The sequence below is a fragment of the Solanum stenotomum genome, chromosome 2 (assembly GCF_019186545.1).
Source record: "Solanum stenotomum isolate F172 chromosome 2, ASM1918654v1, whole genome shotgun sequence".
In the NCBI taxonomy this organism is placed as follows: Eukaryota; Viridiplantae; Streptophyta; class Magnoliopsida; order Solanales; family Solanaceae; genus Solanum; species Solanum stenotomum.
Window position 1 is genome coordinate 64,497,520 of NC_064283.1, and position 12,777 is coordinate 64,510,296.

Below are 12,777 nucleotides of genomic sequence, written 5' to 3' on the forward strand. Positions count from 1 at the left end.
AATTTCAATCAACAAATAAAACCCATCCTCAATCCCCATTACTCCCCAACACAATTAGGAAAGTAGTCATGCGTAGTCGAAGAGTTTTACAAAGTTTGGAAGCCACTTGCCTTAGAACGAACTCCAAAAGTTACTTGACTTGAGCCTTTCCTTTCCGAGTAGAATCCGGATCACGATAATCTATTCAGACAATTATTCACAATCACAATTCGAGTCCAATGACACCAAAATCAAGAAATTTAGGGAAAAAGGGCAAAACGGTTCAAAAGTCTCATACCGAAAAACGATACCCAAATCTGGAAATTTTTGATGTAAAATGATCCTTAAAGTATTTGGAACCTAATGGTGAAAACCAATTTGAAAACGGAGTTGAAATCAATTCACAAACTCAAATTGAAGGAAAATCTACGTTCTTGAAGAAGCCTAAAATATTCGGATCCGAAACCCCGACTCGAAAATGAAATATCTCTTGAAAAACATCTTACCCATGCTTAGATAAGTTCAAATATGAAATTTCATCAAAAACGGAGTTAAGATCGACCTTGAAATTCTCAATTTATCAAACTTTTACTTTACCAGGAAAGCCCAAATTGTACGCGGTTAATATGATGAAAATAATCGATGAATCAATAATTTTATGTTAAAATCAGTTTACCCATAACATAAGGATCGTAAATATACCTTTTTCATCAAAAAGGAAGTCCAAATCGATAAAACCCCAATTTTTCCCAAGAGGTTTACGGATAGGAAAAAAAACCTGATAAAGAAATTATGAGAAAATGTCAAATTGAAGATTGAATACTAACCCTCATATTAATTCAAGAAGAAACCCGTAAGAATCACTCCATTCTGATTTCTAGAACTCCTGATATGCTCAAAATACCAAATGAACACAGTCTGAGATTTTTATAACAGTGCATGATTGTTATGCACCAGAAAAATAACAGTTAATCTTTCACTAAAAATGCCGTAATTTCCTCATACGATAGTGAAATGATCCGATTCTTTTTTGTAAATGTCTTAAATAATGATACAAACCTGATCGTTCAATCGGAGCTCAATTTCATGCTCGTTTGCCCAGTCAAATATCATTTCTACTCGGTAAACAATTATTTCTTATTTGCGATAAAAGTCCAATCTCGGGTTAGCGAAAATGCACCAAAATTTGCAGATAAGTCCTATAATTCATGCTCAAAATTTCAGAACCTTCAGAATAATTTTTCGACCTTTAAAACTAATAATGAACCCTTTAGTTGCCACAATTTGCTGAAATAGTGTCAAAGCATCCAAGAAGCTTAAAAGCTCACCCAAAACTCATTTGGCACTTCCTGAACACAAACCAAATATGCTACTAGCTTGAAAATGACATTTCGGACTCAATGAAATCGTCGGAATTTGAATTCGAGGTCTCCTTGACCCGGTATCCGATAAGGCGTCAAGAAACTAACTTTAGGCACAAAAACTCGAAACGCATTCGGGGCCTCTAAAAATTCAACCAAGACTCATTCTAGACTTAGAATCACCCCCTGAATCCAACGGTGCCCTCGGAATTCCATTTCGAGCACCGGAACCTCGTTTGTTGACCAAAGTCAACTCTTGATCAAAATTTCACAATTTTAGCAACTTAGGACCTCAAATCTTCGTTTTAACTCCAAATTTGACTCTGTTAATTCTCATAGACCCGTTTCAACATACTAAAACTGCTGGAATCGACGGAAATCCGATTCGAGTCTCGAAACTCCAAATGACTCGAAATAGCACTTTTAACCAAACTTTAACTCTTAAAAACTCAACTTTTCATCAATTTTCCTCCAAACCAACTTCGAAAATACAACAATTAGGACTCGGGGCAACTATCGGGAGGGGTAAAACGGTCATTTTATGAAAATTTCCAAAAATGACCTTTAGGGTCATTACATTTGATTTTATGGAAAATTATAAATGTTTTATTTTAATTATACATATATTTGTGTAGAATATCATCCGTAAAATATAGCACATGAGATCGGTAAAATTTAGTCCAATAACTTTTTCGATCCTCAATAAAAGATTTTCTAATGATGGGATTGAGGTTGTGATTTCAACAACAAATTAAATTCATCGGAAAAAAGTTTATAAAATTCTTTTCTTTTATTCAAATTGTGTAACTAGTCAATTTCATTAATTCATTATTCTATTGCTACATTTTAAAAAGTCATGATTTGATCATCTCATGCAAAATTTCCAAACCAGAAGAAATTACCTTGTTAATTATATAGTTTTCTTATTAGAAAATTAAAACTCCCAATAATAAGTTTCATGTAATGAACTCAAATCCAATTGTAACAGTAACAAACTTCTCAACTATATTAACAAGACTAGAGTTCAATTACAAATCCACAAAGTAAATGCAACAACGCAAACAGCAAAAACCCAAACAGAATCGTAGAGATACTAAACATAAGAACTAGGGAATTGATAGAGAGATAGAAGGGGATGAGAAGCTTAGACTTAAGAAGGGAGATGAGAGGAAACACTCTTTTCTTTAACAATTTGCATAACCCTTCTTTCCAACTCATTTGCCCTTTTAACCAAATACTAATTGGGCCGGGATCCCAAATAAGACACTCCAACATTTTACTCGGCCCAATAATTCCAACTAAATTAGTTTCCACAAATTCCAGTCCATAGGCCCATACATATCAAACTCTGTTCACCACATTTCATGTCATGTCATTTTCTTCATATGAAAATGAGAATTTGTATGAAGCAAAATATAGAAGGACTTCCTATGTTAAGTCATTTTGGGAAATTAATTTATTACAACATGGCTTTAACCCGATGCTCATGATGTGCTATGAAACCTTCATCATTTCGGAGAAATGAGATCAAGTAGGGCAAAGGAGCAAACTCTCCATCATGATCACTTAGGGAGCCATTTCTATGACTTTGGGGAACCGCTGAATAATGAGGTTCAACATTTGCTTAAGCAGAAAGAAGAAAGGCTTGATCCAGTCGGTTTAGATGATTTCTATGAGGAGCCACATGTATCCCAGGGATGTCATGCAACTAATAATTATATATACTAGGGAAAAAGGATAAATTTATCCCCGAACTTTGATAAATGGTACGTCTATGCCTTCTGTTATTCTTTGCGTCCATATAAGCCTCTGTCGTCCAATTATCGGTACACACATGACGCTCTCACTAACAGACCCCTCGTTTTGTATACGTGTCTTAATCCTAATCAACTACCCGTTTGACCATTCTTTTAACCCATAAACCCACAACCCGCCCCATAAACCCAATAACCCACCTCTTCTTTCTCTTAAACTGTCGAATGCACCACCACCGGAGGCAAATCTCCGTCCACCTTCCTCTTCCTTCCTTTTGGTTCACCGATCCGAATCGAAATCACTACCGTTTGACTCAAAACTCCCTGTCCTATCAAATCTTCGACCAGAAGAGGGTACAAAAGCTTTATTCGCTGCCCAATTATCAGATTCATCAACTTTAGATTGGCAATCGGAGAAAAAACCTCCCATTTCACCTCTCTCCCCCTTCTTTCAAAACCATTACCAGCCGATGTTTTCTTAGCCACACCCCAATCATCAGTCTCGTTAGCACGAGAGGGAGCAATTTCCCTATCGGTATCTCTTCGAAACCCTCCCTGCCTATGAGAATCGTCCGACGAACCCCTCCCCCTTTGCCTGTCGTAACCGTACGATCTGAAACCACCTCCGAGTCGAGACTGGCCAAGTTCCTCCACAGTGCGCTCGCGAGGATTGGTGGGGAGCATCAAAACTTCCTCCGGTGTCAAGCCTTTGGTTGCCACAGTGGCAGTAGTTTGAGACTGCTTAGCAGCGCTATAAGTGTTGAACCCCTGAAGAGATAGGGTTTGTGGCTTCTTCTTCTTCGTTTTGGTAGTGGCGGCAACGGCCAAAGATGGAAAATCGGCAAGGCCACCGGCACCGCCGCCATTGGAGTGATTTTCAACCTTCACTGACCACTCTTCATTTGGAATGTTTAATTAACTTAGATATTTTAGAGGGAATCGGGTGGGTTATTGGGTTTATGGGGCGGGTTGTGGATTTATGGGTTAAAAGAATGGTCAAACATGTAGTTGATTAGGATTAAGACACGTGTACAAAACGAGGGGTCCGTTAGTGAGAGCGGCATGTATGTACCGGTAATTGGATGGCAGGGGCTTATATGGACGCAAAGTATAACGTAGGGCATAGATGTACCATTTATCAAAGTTCGGAGGTAAATTCGTCCTTTTTCCCTATATTCTATATGTTGGTTTATTTGTATGACAACATTTTACATATTTTATACCATTGATAGAAGTTCTTATCTCCTCTATTGACTTTCTGACTTGTTGGTTTACGATAAGCGCATGCATTAGTACTCCATTAATGATAAGCGCTATGCATTAGTACTCCATTAATAATTAAGGGAAGACAATATATCAGTCGTATGCTTAACACATGCAAGTTGATCAGTTAGCCCTTTAGAAATAGGCTAAAAAAGTCATCGATTCGAATTCGAGGAAGGGCTTTTTTTTCTGGTATGCCGCTCCTCCAGCAAGGAGCGAGAGAACAAATTCTGACCTATTATGTTACCTTTTTTTCTTTAGAGGCGTTCTCTCTCTTATTGCAACCTTTCTGGGGCGTATCAAGCTTGTCATGTATATATACATATAGTACTCCAATAAATGGCCGGTCATCACAAATGCTATCGTACTGAATTTCCCCTCGTATTTCGTACTCTCTATACCATATGTGTATATATGGTTTTTCCCCCAATTATGTAATGTGATGATTTCGTTTAATTATTTACATATATATAAATGAAGCAAAGATTTCTTTACATGCCAAAATAATACAGCTCCTCGTTTCCTTAATCACAGATTTCAGATTTGAGTCCTAAATATGAAAAATTCTTGATAGGTAATGCTCCCTCAGAATGAGATCTTACGTAGTGCAAAATTAAATTAATCAAACTCCAACATGAGTATCAGATGAAAAATTAAAATAAAAAGTTAAATTAAAAAAATTCCAAAATAATACAAATATATGTAATCGTGAAGAGTCTATGATACTAGCAAAGATAAGAAGTCCCTTTCCTCTACAAATAGAGCACTCGAGTTTGAATTTTGAAAATATAATTTAAAAAGTACGAATTCAAATTAATTAAGGTAGATCAAATACTAGATAGGTAGATATTATATGAGAAAAAAAGAACAACTCGATGTACGGAAAATGATCAATATTTTGGGATGGGACTAGTCCCCTCTCTTTCTTGAATAATAAAATTATTTAGTCCAAGTGTCATGACTTCTATAAAAACACGGTTTTGTAATATAAGTATTTAATTTCTTGAAGTTGAAGTGTTCATCGGTCTTTAAAGACTTTATTCAATGTTTCAACAGAAGAAATTAATTAATAAATTAATGATACATGTTTTCCAAGTTTTCTCCTTATTTGATCCTTATTTTCTTTGATAAAGAAATGAACGTTGGGACTAACTCAATTTAAAGTGCTAGTTCATTAGGTGAAGATTGTCAAGAACAGTGGCGGAGCCACCATATCTTTAGGGGGTTTATCCGAACCCCTTCGGTGGAAAATTATATTATTTTTACATGGTTAAAATAATTTTTTAGGCATATATAGTAGTTATCGAACCTCCTTCGGCTACTTCGTGTGTCTATTTCTTCAGATTTTATACCCCCTTATTAAGAATTCTGGCTCCGCACTGATTAAGACCATATAAATAGACCACTTGTCCTGATCATCGCCACCGATGTGGGACTCGATATCCTTGAACGTTCAAGACTGGATATTTGAAGCTGGGACAATATAATCTGGGAACCCGACAATGGGTAAACAATAAGATGTGATGGTATTGACTTTAATTTGATACTATGATTTTAAAAAGAAAAGTTGAGACCTTGAGTATAACTCAACCACAAAAACTAGATCATTAGGTGAAAAATACGCAAGATCCAAAATTGTAAAACCATAGGTGTTAACAATTTCTTTTTATAATGATTTTTATCTGGTGTTCGGTACTTGTTTTGAATTGTTCAATTAATTCGAAGAGAAGTTCAACACAAGTATTAAAGTCATATTGCAAACTCATGAAGTTTCTTTGATGTTTTTGCTTTTCAATTACAATTTTGAATAATCAAATACTTTCGACCTAGACATAAACATTATAAAAAAATTATGAATGCTACTATATATATAACTCATATTCCCAAAACCTCCAACAATAAGCTTTTAGAAATCATGAAAATGATTATAACTTGTATTTTTGCATTACAAGTTGTTATACAAGAAATGGCCATTTTTCAAAATAGCCATTTAGAAATATGGCCACTACTAGCTGTTTATGCTGAGATGATGAGACCTTCTCCGCTGCCACCACCACCACCAATGGCCGCCTCAACTATTAGGCCAAGATTACTAATTGTACCACCTACCCCACCATCTCCATATTGATCACGCTATAGTTGACTCGAAGGCTTTGATTTGTTGGTGTACAGAGACGGAGCTAGGATTTTCAGTTTATGAATTCTGGATTTTAGAAAATGTATGCTCACTAGATTCTTCATAAGTTATTTATACATAATAAGTAGATATGAAAATACAAATTTAATAAGATGGACCTTGTGTCCAAAATTTAACCAAAAAAAAAGGTGAAGTTGTAGGCTTGTAGCTCCGCCACTAATGGTGTGTTACTATGTGTTGCTCCCAATTGCAGACGCAAGTGTACGCGGTCGCGCAAGTAATATAGTGGCTCTTAAAAGAACCAGATTTTCGAACCCACAGGACTTTTCAATTAACTATTTTTACTAAATTATACTGATTTAATTATTTATTTAAGAGTGTCAAAAGAAAAGAATGCAGGAATAAAATAATAAAATTACTTACAGTGATTTGGAAAATCCCAGGGCTGCAGCATGCATTGAATCTCATATATCACATTCTTGGCTTAGAACTAATTTTAGTTGTCAAGTTACTGATTTATAGGGTTAATTATATGAGTCGGGCTATACACCTCTCGTCGCCTACTCCAGTTAGCTATCTAACTACATCGTTGAGCGAGGATAAATAGACTAACTGACGAGCATTTATATTTCATCCTATTTCGTAACCAAGCAAGGTGTTCGTCCGGGCGTCACTCCTGAACACTAATCACCTCAATCTAATGGGTGGACCGAGCTCTCTATATTCTCTGGTCTATATAATCTCTCCTCTCCCGATTTTAAGATTAGACAATATATTTATCTCTAGATGGCTAGTCAAGAAACACTAAAACAAGAATATAGAAGTGTTACACCCCGAGCCTACACCCTGGGCATGGCTGGCACTTAAAGTCCATTGCTGGCCTCAAGCGAACCCTTGGCCTGACGTACTTAACTCAACGGAAGACTTAAACATAAGAAAATATAACTCATGCATAACTTAAGAAATAATAGTTTAGCCAAAATGACAACTCAGTCCTTAAACAACAGCTGAATGATAATGTAAAGACAACTGAACTACTAACTATCTATGAAGCCTCTAAACAATGTTGGGACAAACCCCACAACATCCTAATGAACTAAACTAGAAAGTGAATAAAAGAGTCCTCCGGAATGCAAGGAGGCTCTCCACTGACTCTGAGTGTTTAACTGGATCAACGAGGCGCTGGATGCTAATCCTAGTTACTTACGTCTGCATCATAAGACGATGCAGGCCAACTGGCATCAGTACATTGAATGTTCGAGTATGTGAGTTGGAATGCTAAACAACAACTTAAGCTTGAAAAGAGTAAGAAGAAACACTTACGTTGGCTCTATACAACTCATGAATAACTGAACTCAATATAAAGCAACAAGACACATGCAATATATATATATATATAAAGTTTGTAAAACAGTGTAAACAACTTAGTTCGTTAAAGATAAAGCAATAACAAACTCAGCTTTACTTATATATAAAAGTAATATAACTTTTGTGGGAGATTCTCTAACAGACAACCCCCACTATGAGCCTAAGTGGTTATACAACGTCTTTCCCACACTGCTAGAACTGTCTTATACTTTGCCGTCATATAGAACGCTTAACTTAGTGGATCCACTAGTCTATGCTAAAAGCATCTTAAGGAGTTATCTAAAAATTATGATCCTTTACTACCCATGATGGCTACATGGTTTATGGAGGCTTGAGTTAACATGAACTCACATCCCCATATCGGTTCTCAATACTACTCCCAAAATAAACTTAGCTCATATGTTTTAAAATAATCTTCTTTCTTTGGTTTGAGATAATTACTCAAAACTTAGCTTAAAAGTTCTCTTGGAATCGATGTTCCCTTTTCTTGCTCAAATGTGAAAACATTTATAAACTTCTTTGGGAATACTTAGTTCCCTAATAGCTTTTTGAGAAATGAACTCAACTCTTTACTCTTTGCTTAACTTGAAAACTTGAGTCTTTAAAATGAATTCAAAACATTGTTAAAGACTCTTGAAAACTTTAAGAAACTTTGCTTTGACTTGCTTCTTAACTTCTAGACTTGACTCTTAACTTTGTTGACTTTGATCTTAACTTTCCTTGAATTGGATTATGGATTCAAGGTTTATGATCTCATGTTTATGGATGATTTCTAGATGTTTAGAAGTCATTTAGAGTAGTTAGAATCAATGGAAAGTGTTAGGACACTTTAGAATAACTTAAACGGGCTAAACGACGAAAACTGGTGAAAAACGCCTATCCGGGCGCGTCCCTGCCGCACAGCGCCAGGCCCCATTTTACTGGGGCTCATTTCTGGCGCACTACTGGCGCGCCGCCCCAGCCTTCATGGCACTATGGGGGCGCGTCGTGCCAGCCTCCCTTCAGGTAAAATTCAAATGAACTTTTGATCGCGTTTTCTGGCCCTAAATCGTTCTAATCCTATTCTTTTTCCCAAAATTCACTTTAGATTCATGTACCCATATCATATACACAAAATCTAACTCAAACAACTCAGGGAAACAACACTTAATCATCAAGAAACTCCTAAATCCCAACTCATATTCAAGAACGAAATCAATTCAAGAACAACTATCAAGAACATTAGTTTCTCAATCATTTTAGGACGAAAACACGCTGAATTAAACATGCTTGGCGCGTGGGTGAACTAACCCAACGCTATGTGATCTCACATACCTTGTAGGGATCACCCCCAACGAAATCCACAAGCTAAACTCGACGATCTCCTTCTCTTTTCTCCTCTTCTTTCCTCTTTTCTAAAACCCTAACTCTTTTCCAAAAGCGTAAAACTGACCAAGTTCAGTTTAGACCCTTAATTAATTCACTAAAATGAATTAAAATAAAAGGGAAAGGAAAAGACCAAACTACCCTTCAAAAATTCGGATTTGGACATTCCTTAAACCAACAGCCCAACTTTCAAAGGGCATAACTCACTCATCCAAACTCGGAATTGCAAAAACTTGGTGTAGTTGGAAAGATCCTTCCAAGAGCTTTCCAACCATATCTGGAACTACACCTAACTCATCCTGAGCTAGGAGTTATGGTCATTTAAAGTTGACCAAAAACTCACTTTAACTTGCTTATAATTTTTCAGATTTCCTTATACCTTTCAAAAATGACTAATTCCAGATTTTAAACTTCTTTCTAGTTGCGAGATGTTACAAGAAGTAACTTATAATGACAACCAAGAATTAATTCATAAACCTCAAATAATCAACATTCAATTCGTGGCTACAGCCCCAAAACTAGGGCGTTTAGCCACTAATCTCTAGAAAAGAAAGAAGAAGAAAAGAACCCTAAAAAGTATTGATAACTTTATACTTTGATGCTCTCTAATGGATCTTCACCTCTGTCTAGTCTCCAAAATAATTATTTCTATGGACTATTTATAGATATAGAAAACCCTCAATAAAATAACTGAATCCCAATCAAATATGAGAGGCTTGTTGGTCTATATTAAATGAATTATTGAGATATTTTTCATAGTATAAAATAGGAGAATTGTTGAGATTTTTTTTCTTCATGTTTATCCATGAGGTTTTAAAACTACTTTATATTTTCTAGGAGACTAATTTGAATACAATAAAAAAAAATTAATTTTAATTTATATCATTAGATTTTTTTCCATGATATATCATATGTTAATAATTCACTTGATATGGTCCAGACGAAGTATATATTGATATAACTTCTTTAGAAATTGACGAATTTTCTTTGTTGTTTCTTCTTTCGTATTATTTTTTGACTAATTCAAGGATTCCAAGCAAAACCTATACTATAAAATCCAAACAAATAATCTAAAAGAATTATACACAAAATATTCCAAATTGACAAAGTTTAATGTACGTAATTAGTACGTATACTATATAGTTCAATAATTGGTCATGATCATCATAAGCAATGTCTGAAAAGTTATATATTAAGAAAATTCATATTACAAGGTCAAAACAAGGTCCTTTTCTTGCTAGTTGGAATAAAAAACTCAAGTGGTATCTTTTTTAGTTACATTTTCATTATTTAATTAATTTCATATACTGAATTAGCTAAGCTTTATTTTTGCTATTTCTTTCCTTGCCATTATAAATTACCTGAACTTTCACCTTATTGGTGAGGTTCGATACTCCGCTAATTATTTTCCCTATCCTCAATTTTTATTTTATAAAAAATAGCATTATACTTGTTCTCCTCAAGGTTGGCTAAATTATTGACTTGTTTCCTTCCCTGAAAGTGTGAAAGATGAACTTGAAGTGACAAAAAGAAAAAGGCACCAAGAGATTTCTTTCTGTTTTCATAAGTCTTGAAGAAATTTGAGAATTCAATACTTTAAGGTAGCAGGTGAAGTAAGGATTTTCTTCGAGGGGTGTCAAAATTAGACAACGTAATTAGTTGTCTAAAAATGTTTTTTTTTTTTGATGAAGTAGCTATCATAAAAAGAGTCCGGAATCTAAATAAGCCACAAAAATATAAGTGATCAAAATAGGCCACTATTCTAGTAAGTAACCAAAACAGGCTTAGTGGAAGAAAAAAATATGTTTTATGTAATATTCCAAACGTTTTCCGTTAGTCTCATAACGTGTATATTTTAATATATAACGGAACTATTTTTTACACCTTATAAAACGGAACTATTTCTTACACTTTGTAAAGTATAAATTTTTTTTACACTTTATAAAGTGGAAGTTTTTCTTACACTTTATAAAATGGAAGAAAATCTTACACATTAAGAAAAGTTACTTTATCTGTACATTGTGTATAACGTAAAGTGAGAAGAAGTGCCGAATCTCAATCTATAAGAGAGTCCAAAATCTTTTACTCCAAGAATCAAAGAATTAGTTAAACGTGAAAGATTTATATTTTTCCTTTAGGTAAATTAAAACTAATTCTAAAAATAATATTCTGTCAACCAACATCATTTGGGTTCCACTGGCTCGCGAGCAACAATCTACACCACACTATTTCATCAGTACAAACATAAATTTGATGGTGTCTAGCTTGTGTTTGGACATACGATATGAAGTCATGATTTATAATTAATGATTGAATATGCAATTTGGAATTATGATTCGAAATTTAATTTTAAATTCTCCAAAATGCATGATCCGGGATTTCAACTTTTGAAATGTAAAATTTGATGCATATATATATATATAAAAGAGACCCATCATTCTGAATTTCGTGAAAGTAACTTTTCTTGAAATGTAAGATTTTCTTCCACTTTATAGAGTGTAACAAAAACTTCCACTTTACAAAGTGTAAGAAAAATTTGCACTTTACAAAGTGTAAGAAATAGTTTCGTTTTACAAGGTGTAAAAAATAGTTCCGTTATATATTAAAATATACACGTTATGAGACTAACGGAAAACGTTTGGAATATTGCATAAAACGGAATTTTTCCTTCCACTAAGCCTATTTTAGTTACTTACTAGAATAGTGGCTTATTTTGGTCACTTTTATCTTTTTGTGGCTTATTTAGGTTCTGGACTCTCACAAAAATATGGATTTTGTCTAACATAACCTCAAAATTAAAGCTAGTTCATGAGGAAGGAATTCTCCAAAGACATATAAGGAGACCACTGATCATCGCTTTTTCATTCGATGTGAAACCCTTCAACATACATCCCACCTCACCCTCAAAACTGGAAAACTGGCATGTAGGCAATTTGATACAAGACCCTCCAATATCGGTAAACAATATTAATTGGAATGTGTTCTGCTCTGCTACCATGTAAAAAGTATCCAATTCACATGTAATTTCTAGAAGTAACACCTTTGGTAAAATTATTGTTGACACCCAATTTTGACCCTCCTTTCTTCTAATTTATTGTTTTTGAGCTTTTAATTTGATAACGTATAAAATTATCCTTTTCACAACTACTTTTACTACTACGACTATTCATCTTCTAAATTATATGTTTTTTTATCGAAATTACTATTATCACTTATTATACCTTCTTTTTATTAATCGATTGTTTTCACCTTATTTCAAGTTTTGCATTTTATTAAATCAATTATAAGTTCTTGTTTAGTATTCATATCTTATATTAGTATAAAGTCATAATATACTTTTATTTCATAAACTAGTAATTGACTTCTTATTGTTTCGTTGTCTCCGGAGTCTTGCGCGTGGACGAGTGTGAAGTAGTTCGAGTTCCAGTGTAGATCTTTGATCAAGGACTTTAGTTTGCTGCTCCGAAACAGGTGAAAAACTGACCCAAATCTATTTATTTTTATCATTAGAAACCATGCTCTTAAGACCTTCGTTTAGTTCATGTTGTTA

General features: G+C 34.5%; 1 pseudogene; it reads right to left on the bottom strand.

Annotated features, from left to right (window-relative positions):
• Window positions 1–3,230: 3,230 nt before the first annotated feature.
• Window positions 3,231–4,384, bottom strand: LOC125856202 (eukaryotic translation initiation factor 4B3-like; annotated as a pseudogene).
• Window positions 4,385–12,777: the final 8,393 nt, after the last annotated feature.